The sequence below is a fragment of the Salmo trutta genome, chromosome 22 (assembly GCF_901001165.1).
Source record: "Salmo trutta chromosome 22, fSalTru1.1, whole genome shotgun sequence".
Lineage (NCBI taxonomy): Eukaryota > Metazoa > Chordata > Actinopteri > Salmoniformes > Salmonidae > Salmo > Salmo trutta.
The window spans coordinates 16,173,690-16,183,216 of NC_042978.1; positions in this window are offsets into that span (position 1 = coordinate 16,173,690).

Sequence of the window (9,527 nt, forward strand, 5' to 3'; positions counted from 1 at the left end):
TGGACAAGAAAAATACAATAATTCGTGTGTTATTAGTTTAAGCACACTGTGTTTGTCTATTGTTGTGACTAAGATGAAGAGCAGATCAAATTGTATGACTAATTTATGCAGAAATCCAGGTAATCCAGGTTCACATACTTTTTCTTTCCACTATAGGATCTATGAGGAAAAGGTATCTTGTTAATGCCTGTGTTCCTGATTATTTTATCATTATAATGAGTTGAATTTACAGTGTACATACTGTCTAGCAGTTTCAGGTGCAACCTCTTACATCTAGACGTTCCGCTAGCGGAACACCGCTCCAATATCCAATGATAGGGCGTGGCGCGAAATACAAACTCCTCGAAAATCCGAAAACTTCCATTTTTCAAACATATGACTATTTTACAGCATTTTAAAGACAAGACTCTCCTTTATCTAACCACACTGTCCGATTTCAAAAAGGCTTTACAACGACAGCAAAACATTAGATTATGTCAGGAGAGTACCCAGCCAGAAATAATCAGACATCCATTTTTCAAGCTAGCATATAATGTCACAAAAAACAAAACCACAGCTAAATGCAGCACTAACCTTTGATGATCTTCATCAGATGACACTCCTAGGACATTATGTTATACAATACATGCATGTTTTGTTCAATCAAGTTCATATTTATATAAAAAAACTGCTTTTTACATTAGCATGTGACGTTCAGAACTAGCATTCCCACCGAACACTTCCGGTGATTTTACTAAATTACTCACGATAAACGTTCACAAAAAACATAACAATTATTTTAAGAATTATAGATACAGAACTCCTTTATGCAATCGCGGTGTCCGATTTTAAAATAGCTTTTTGGTGAAAGCACATTTTGTAATATTCTGAGTAGATAGCCCGGCCATCACAGGGCTAGCTATTCTGACACCCACCAAGTTTGGTACTCACCAAACTCAGATTTACTATAAGAAAAATTGGATTACCTTTGCTGTTCTTCGTCAGAATGCACTCCCAGGACTTCTACTTCAACAACAAATGTTGGTTTGGTTCCAAATAATCCATAGTTATATCCAAATAGCGGCGTTTTGTTCGTGCGTTCAAGACACTATCCGAAGGGTGACGTGCGGATGCGTATCGTGACAAAAAATGTCAAAATATTCCATTACCGTACTTTGAAGCATGTCAAACGCTGTTTAAAATCAATTTTTATGCTATTTTTCTCGTAAAATAGCGATAATATTCCGACCGGGAGTCGTTGTTTTCGTTCAAAGACTGATAATCTAAAATGGACTCTTCACGTGCACGTGCGCCCGTCTCATTGTTCTCAGATTTACCACTATCCAAATGCGCTACTGTTTTTCAGCCATGGACTGCAAAGTCATCATTCAACGTTCTGGCACCTTCTGAGAGCCTATGGGAGCCTTAGAAAGTGTCACGTTACAGCAGAGATCCTCTGTTTTCAATAAAGAGAATAAAGAAGGCCAAGAAATGGTCAGAGAGGGCACTTCCTGTTTGGAATCTTCTCAGGTTTTGGCCTGCCATATGAGTTCTGTTATACTCACAGACACCATTCAAACAGTTTTAGAAACTTTATGGTGTTTTCTATCCAAATCTACTAATTATATGCATATTCTCGTTTCTGGGCAAGAGTAGTAACCAGATTAAATCGGGTACGTTTTTTATCCGGCCGTGAAAATACTGCCCCCTATCCATAACAGGTTAAGGGCTTACATTGTACGGGATATATTCACATCCCCTACACAAGTGTAGCACTCTCCAGGGTGATCACTCACCCTAGGATGAGGCCACTGAATACATTTATCATTTTTCAAAACAAAATGTTAAAAGTTTCCCACATTTCATGTTTAAAGTGTGTTCAAGCAAGCACAGAAATACAGTACTGAACATTCTCATCCTTCAAGACAGATTTGGCAGACATGTCTCAAACATAATTCTTTTTCAAACTCACAAAAACATGAAACTTGTGAAGTCTCACTGTCACTTTTCCTTGCAGAGCTAAAAGTGTCAGGTAGTCCATAAAACGAGACAGAATAGTACCGTGTCATCCATCTTCTTTTGAGGAATTTGAAGGCAGCGGTTGGAGAGACATGGCAGTAAGGTGGCCATTGCACAAAGCCCTGTATAAAATGGAAAGCAGCGGATAGCAAAGTGGCCCGTGTAGGGGTGTTAAGAATGTTCCAGTCTGTTACATACGCTCAGGGTCAGCTGCAGTTGCCGAGGACCCAGCCCCCCCCCCCACTGCCGACTAAACCATGTTATGCCCACGTTCAGGCCTCCAGTCTCAAGCCACGGATCGGAACCACAGGCAAGCTCTAAACACCTCCTTGACTCCAGGCTGGGCCTGCCTCTGGATGCTCTTACCTTTGGCTCCAGCACAAAGTCAACTTGAATGAACAATAGGCTGTCTGTCTGTGGGGATAATGCATTAGACTAAGATGAAATGTTGTGGTTTACGTTCAATTCCAATTGGAGTGCATTAAAACCCCCAATGTTTACTTAAGTCTTCATTTGAATCGGACGGGCTCCACTAGGTCCATTTCTTACCCACTTGAGTCACACGTCAAAACAAGTCTGTCTTCGGGAATATGGACACGTGAAGACTCCAGAAATTTTCAGAGGCAAGCTGACATGAGAAGGTTTTTCCCCCCGTTAATTTTAAGGCTGCGTGCCATTATACCTCATCATGGCCAGCCCAGGAGACTAGCAAGAACAGTATGCTGAGATACATTACAGCATCGACTTGTCTCACATACTCTCCAGTTCTCACCAGGGGGAAACATGGTGAGGAACAGAGCTCCGTCAAGGTCCAGGAGACTATACATATCACCCATAAAGATGCTTTGGTGGGAGCAGACTTATTTCTCCATTCATACATTTCCCCTCATGTAACTGTGTTATGGAGCTTTCTCAGATAGGCTTATGGGAATAAATGTGTGTGTGTGGTAGACATGTAATGGGGGTTATGGTTGCAGGTTGATCCCTCCATCTGGGTAAGTAAGCATTGCTTAGGACCAAATGGCAACAGAGAATGAAGCAGAGAAATGAAATAGAAAAGGAAATGCAGCGTGTGGCCTGCCATCTCCACAAAGGGCATGGGGGAGTGCAAGCGTTAATCATAGCAATAATATTTCTCTCTGATGCCAGTTCTCCCTATTTTTCTATGCTAATGACCCAGTCGGTCGGTGCTTTTGAGCCGAGGTCTTTGGAAGGTCAATAAGTCATGATGATTTGAAAATATTCTCCCTATGAAATTCAGATTAAATGTTTTGAGCATGTCTAGATTACGTTCTACAGGGTCATCAGTGTAAAGTGACAAGTCAGCAGTATCCTGGTCAGATATAGAAGACTTATGGATATGAATGATAACAGTGTTTGCCACACGGAAAACATGCCCGCACCTCGTTAAAAAACAACATGCCTCTTTTGCCTCTTGAAGCAAAGGTATTTATGGTGCATGTGCCCTTCAAAACCTCCATTACAGAGTGCTAGCACCTGTTGAAAATAGGTAAACTCACAGGGCTAGGGTGGTTGAGGAGTCTGAGCATTGTCCCAGAGAATCTTCACCTCAATCTGACATTCTTCTGAGAGAGCTGAAGCTGGAGCGTCTCTGTGGAGTCAGTTGATGAGGTGCTGAATGGCTTTCCAGCCAGAGACCTTCAGAGTCCAGCAGCTCTGTTAGCTCCACTGAGGCCCGGCCCTGCCAGCGCACTGCAGTCTGCAGGCACAGGGAAGGGACACCTCCACCTCCCCATCCTGAGGTTCTCATGACCTCCTCAGCTTTTCATCCATTTCTGTTTCTGATGGCTCAGGTCAAATCATAAATAATTGTTGCAGCTGCTCTGGCACTTTAAAATGACCCCTTACGTTGTCACGAGAATTTTCAATCACAATGATGATAACTAAACAATTATGTCATGTCCTGACCAGTAAAGGGGTTATTTGTTATTGTAGTTTGGTCAGGACGTGGCAGGGGGTGTTTGTTTTATGTGTTTCAGGGTTTGTGGTTAATGTTCTATGTTAGTATATTTCTATGTTCGTTCTAGTCTATTTCTATGTGTAGTTTATTTGGGTTGACATTCAATTAGAAGCAGCTGCTCCTCGTTGCTTCTAATTGAAGGTCCTATTTAAGAGGGGTGTTTTTTCTATGGGATTTGTGGGTAGTTGTTCCTTGTTTAGTGTTTGTTGCACCCGACAGGACTTCGTTTTGTTCTTTTTTTGTATACGTATTTAGTTGTTTCTCCTTCTTCGAAATAAAAAGAAGATGAGTATACATATTCCTGCTGCACCTTGGTCCAATCCTTACGACAACCGTGACAAATCATTTAAGCTTTGAACAATTCCGAGGTTTGTAAGACCCTGGGTTAATAATAATAATAATAATAATAATAATAATAATAAGGCAACGTCTCAGATTCTGCAAAAGGTTAATTATTTATTCAGAGAGTACTCTGATGTCAAAAATGCATACACAGTCATTTTATAACTCCCACCCCCACACACATACAGTTTATCACTTTTCTACCAGCCTAAGCCTCCCTAGATTAGAGGGGCCTTGAAAAGGCCCTCTTTCCTGTTATCAGTTTTTCAGAGTTACAACCAGGTCATGTGTAGTTCAATTATCCTTTGTTTTCTCAACCATACTTTTCTCACCCTTAACTTGTCTCACACATACATTATTGGATTATAGTCTTATACATTTCACATAGTCTTATACATTTCAGGGTGGAATTCTTTAGTCGTTACTTTAAACATATAAATTCCTTTATCATACGTTCACTCATTGTTCTTTCTGCTGGATGGTTGGAAATGGACAACATTCTATTTTTTGTTGTTGTTTTATTTTACCCTTGCCAATGATAACCATATTTGTCTTGAGAGTTTCTGCACCTGGATATGAAGTTAAGGGACTTTGATTTGTGTTTGGTGAGTACTTTAATGGTAATTGTTTTAAAGATATATAAGGCCTTCTATATCCTTCTAAGAACAAATGTCCATTACACAAAAAAGCCCCTATAAAATCAAAAGCAAATATATCAAAAGGACCTCCTTCCATCCCCTTTCAGATGAAGCCAGTATAAATCCAACATGGTTGCATCAATAGCAGCATGTCCTCAGAAGACAGCAGGGAGTTTAGAAAAAACATCTTTATAGCCAGTAGCACAGCTATGCAGTCGGCTGTTTTTCCATTAGTTGATAAATCACCTGACTGCTGAGGGGCTTGATTATTACTGTGATTAATTAGTTCATCATAATCTCACTCACTAGGCAGGAAATTAGCAAAGAGCCACCCATAGACCCCTACGGTGCTTCCCCTAATCCTCTCTAAATATTACATTCTTATGTCAAAGTGACAGCTGTTGATTTCTACTCCGTTCCTCCCAGAGATATATCACATGCCTGCCTCGCTGCCCTCCTATTACTCCAAAAAAAAAGAAAAAAAATCTGTCATTCCGTCTGGGAGCTGTGGTCGTCAGCATCAGCAGTGTGACATTACGGAGCAGACGCCTTCCATTTCACTTCTGTCATGTCCCTAGCCGAGCACACTCTAGCCGGATCCCATTCCTCAACTCCAGACAGCTTTCCCGTTAGAGAACGCTTTTCCACATACAGGTCACATGTACGTGCAGTTACACCACCGGCCCTCTCTCTTCCTCGTCCATCCCTCCATCCTTCCGCACATTCAAAGCTTCAGCCCCTGTCCCAGGTATTTCACGAATGTTTCCCACATTACTAGCGAACTGTAATATCAAAAACTCCTTGTCCATCCTCCATAGGAATATCATATTAGTGTTGTTGCTAAATGCCAGTGGTCAGAAGCATGAATCATTCATGCACAGCAGAGTATTGTTCCCAAAAAAGTCTGAAAATAAAACAATAATGCCAATAGGAATAATACATTTCCTCTCCGGAACTCACAGTCCTCTCTTCCTTGGCTTATGTGAACACTTTTACAGTCCTGAGGATCAGGCTATATTTCTCTCATGGCCCATATAACTTAATGGATTCTCCACTGTCCCTCAACGTGAACAACAGTTATTATTTTGGTCATGGGTTTGGGGTTCACTGGGAGCAACAAAGTCATGAATAAGAATACCATCGAAATTGAATCCAAGGGCACTTATACACGGTGACAGACAGTCGCACCAGAAGCTAGCCTCAACATTACCTCATCCAATCCCACCGCTTCCACAAACAGCACCTGACCTCAGTCCCACTTCAAAATACTACTTTCACTTCAAAGATTGCTGAGTCGAATTTGGAGTATATACTATTGGTAACACTCAGCCTGTACAGAGTTGTAGTTTATGTGAGGAAATGACTTCAACATGGCATTTCTGTTGGAATGGAACAAGCGCTGCACACCTTTATAGTTAAAAGAAAAAAATATATATACACACATCCTCCAGTCCCAAGGAAAAGGAACTGCTACCATAAGACTGTCTGTCTGGCCTTCCACAGCTAGTTTACTCTGAGCTCCCGGGCCCCTAAACCCTCCAGTCTATGCACCTTTCACTGAGACCCTTCTTAAATCAACCTCTGGAGTGCTGAGGTGAGTGGAAACGGCTCTCATCACCGGGTGTCCAAAGAAAGCACTGTCCTCAGTGTGAAGGAATAGACACCATTCTCTTGCTGAAATATGGAGTACAGGGTACCAGGGTGCTTACGTTAAGACCACCGATGGGGACGGACCGACGGCCAACTAGCAGGAGAACTCTGAACCAACAGCATTTACCGCGGCCCTGATCAACAGCATTTACCGCGGTTCCAGGAAACACTGCTGAGAACACCAAGGCCCCGCCATCTGCTCTCGCCGATGGATTCGCCATCTTAACTCAGACCACCTCCCATCTTCTCATGTTGGAGGGCCTTCTATAACAACGGGAAGATTTAGACAGTATTCTGTGTCCTCATTTAAGCCAGAACAGCGCTCAAGCACATTTGCACATTGTTTGTCATGGCGTCCGAAAGAGAAACCAAATATAAACCATCTCAGAGAACGGGATAAACACTGCCAATGTAAATCTAAAAACCTTACCTGTTCTTGTAACGTGGGTCGTATAAAGGGGACCAAGGCACAGCGTGTAAAGTGCTCATATTTCCTTTTAATGATAACACTTAGACCAAATAACAAAAATGACAGCCAACAGTTCCATCAGGTACATAGACAAAACGGAAAACAACTACCCACAAAACCCCATAGACAAACCCCAACTTAAATATGATCTCCAATTAGAGGTAACGAGGACCAGCTGCCTCCAATTGGAGATCAACCCCAAACAACCCCAACATAGAAATAGAAAAACTAGAACTAAACATAGAAAAACACAAAACACCCCCTGTCACGCCCTGACCTACTCTACTATAGAAAATGACATCTTACTAGGGTCAGGACGTGACAGTTCTTTAGCACTTCCCTCTCTATTTGGTTCCAAATGGTCCCAAGTTACCAAGTTACCTGCTTGCTGCAGTCAGATCCAGGTCAGCTTACAGCAGGTGTGATAGTGAAATATAGAAGTCATTGCGCAAAGTGTGGTGAAGCTGTTTATATAATTCAATTCACTTCCAAAATATGGTAAGAAGAAGAAAACAAGAACAACGGTAATCAAGAAGAGCTCCTCAGTGAGTAAACATTAGAAAACACATTTTGACTGATGAGAGTGGTTAACTCAGGAGAGCAGACAGACTAGTACTACACAAATGAAGCAATGTAGTGCATATTACAGTGTTATTATTGATGATAACATCCTTAATCAAATAGTGGAGCCCATATGTCGGATGAGAGATTGTTTGGGCATGGAGAGGGGGTGAGACACACAGTGTTCTCCCCGTCTCGCCCTCCCCCCTATAGCTCTGGGAATCTTCAGCTGAAATCCACAGTCTTTCTCCATCCTCTAAAGCAGGGTTTTCCAAACTCGGTCCTGGGCCCCTGGGTACACGTTTTGGTTTTTGCCCTAGCACCACACAGCTGCTTCAAATAACCAACTAATCATCAAGCTTTGATAATTTGTCCTGATTCCAGTCCCCGTCCTGGGTCCAGGCTTCCCATGTCCAGGCTTCCCATGTCCAAATCAAAATCACATTTATTTATATAGCCCTTCGTACATCAGCTGATATCTCAAAGTGCTGTACAGAAACCCAGCCTAAAACCCCAAACAGCAAGCAATGCATGTGAAAGAAGCACGGTGGCTAGGAAAAACTCCCTAGGAAAAACTCCCTAGAAAGGCCAAAAACCTAGGAAGAAACCTAGAGAGGAACCAGGCTATGAGGGGTGGCCAGTCCTCTTCTGGCTGTGCCGGGTGGATATTATAACAGAACATGGTCAAGATGTTAAAATGTTCATAAATGACCAGCATGGTCAAATAATAATAATCATAGTAGTTGTCGAGGGTGCAACAAGCACGTCCGGTGAACAGGTCAGGGTTCCATAGCCGCAGGCAGAACAGTTGAAACTGGAGCAGCAGCACGGCCAGGTGGACTGGGGACAGCAAGGAGTCATCATGCCAGGTAGTCCTGATGCATGGTCCTAGGGCTCAGGTCCTCCAAGAGAAAGAGAGAAAGAGAGAATTAGAGAGAGCATATTTAAATTCACACAGGACACCGGATAAGACAAGAGAAATACTCCAGATGTAACAGACTGACCCTAGCCCCCCGACACATAAACTACTGCAGCATAAATACTGGAGGCTGAGACAGGAGGGATCAGAAGACACATCCGATGATACCCCCGGACAGGGCCATACAGGCAGGATATAACCCCACCCACTTTGCCAAAGCACAGCCCCCACAGCACAGCCCCCACAGCACCGCCCCCCCATGTCCAGGCTTCCCAAGGTGTCCATACCCTATACAACAGAGGTCAGTCTCCATTGCTTCTGCCGGAAGTACGTGAGAGAAGGTAAGGAGGTGGCTCGGTGCAGGAGATGCGGCAAGCATTTTCATGTGTTTTGTTTGTGTCACGCCATCAATATGCATTAATTTGTCTGTCCATCGTGTCCGTCTTCCGTCATCTGTTTTGTCTGATCTTGTTATCCCACCGTTGTTGTCACTGCTTGCCCGGCTCCCCACCTCAAGACGATAGGTATTTTACTACATTACATCTTGTTGTAAATTGTATGTTATTGTAAAAAACCTTAATCATGTTTTAATAATAATGTTTTAATTTGAATAAAGATGTGTTTTCTTGCAGACATTGGCCGTGAAGTTGGTAAGTTGTTTGGTAAGTATACAGCACATGTAATTGTGTTGTACTGCAAATAACGCTAAAATATTTCTATATTTTGTCTATGAATTGAACGAGTCTGCTTGCTGGTAAATATTTGAAACTTGCTCGAATTGGCTGTAAATTTGTCAATTTGCATACTAAATGTATTCATTGCTAGTAAAATGTTCTATTGACTGAAATTGACTGTTCAGTTTCTTACTGGTCCTTACCCCTTCTCCCTAGCCATTCATCTTTTGTGCCCAATCAAAATTAAACTTTAGGCCAGGGTTGGTTTGGATTTGGACATTGGTTTCTCGCTAGT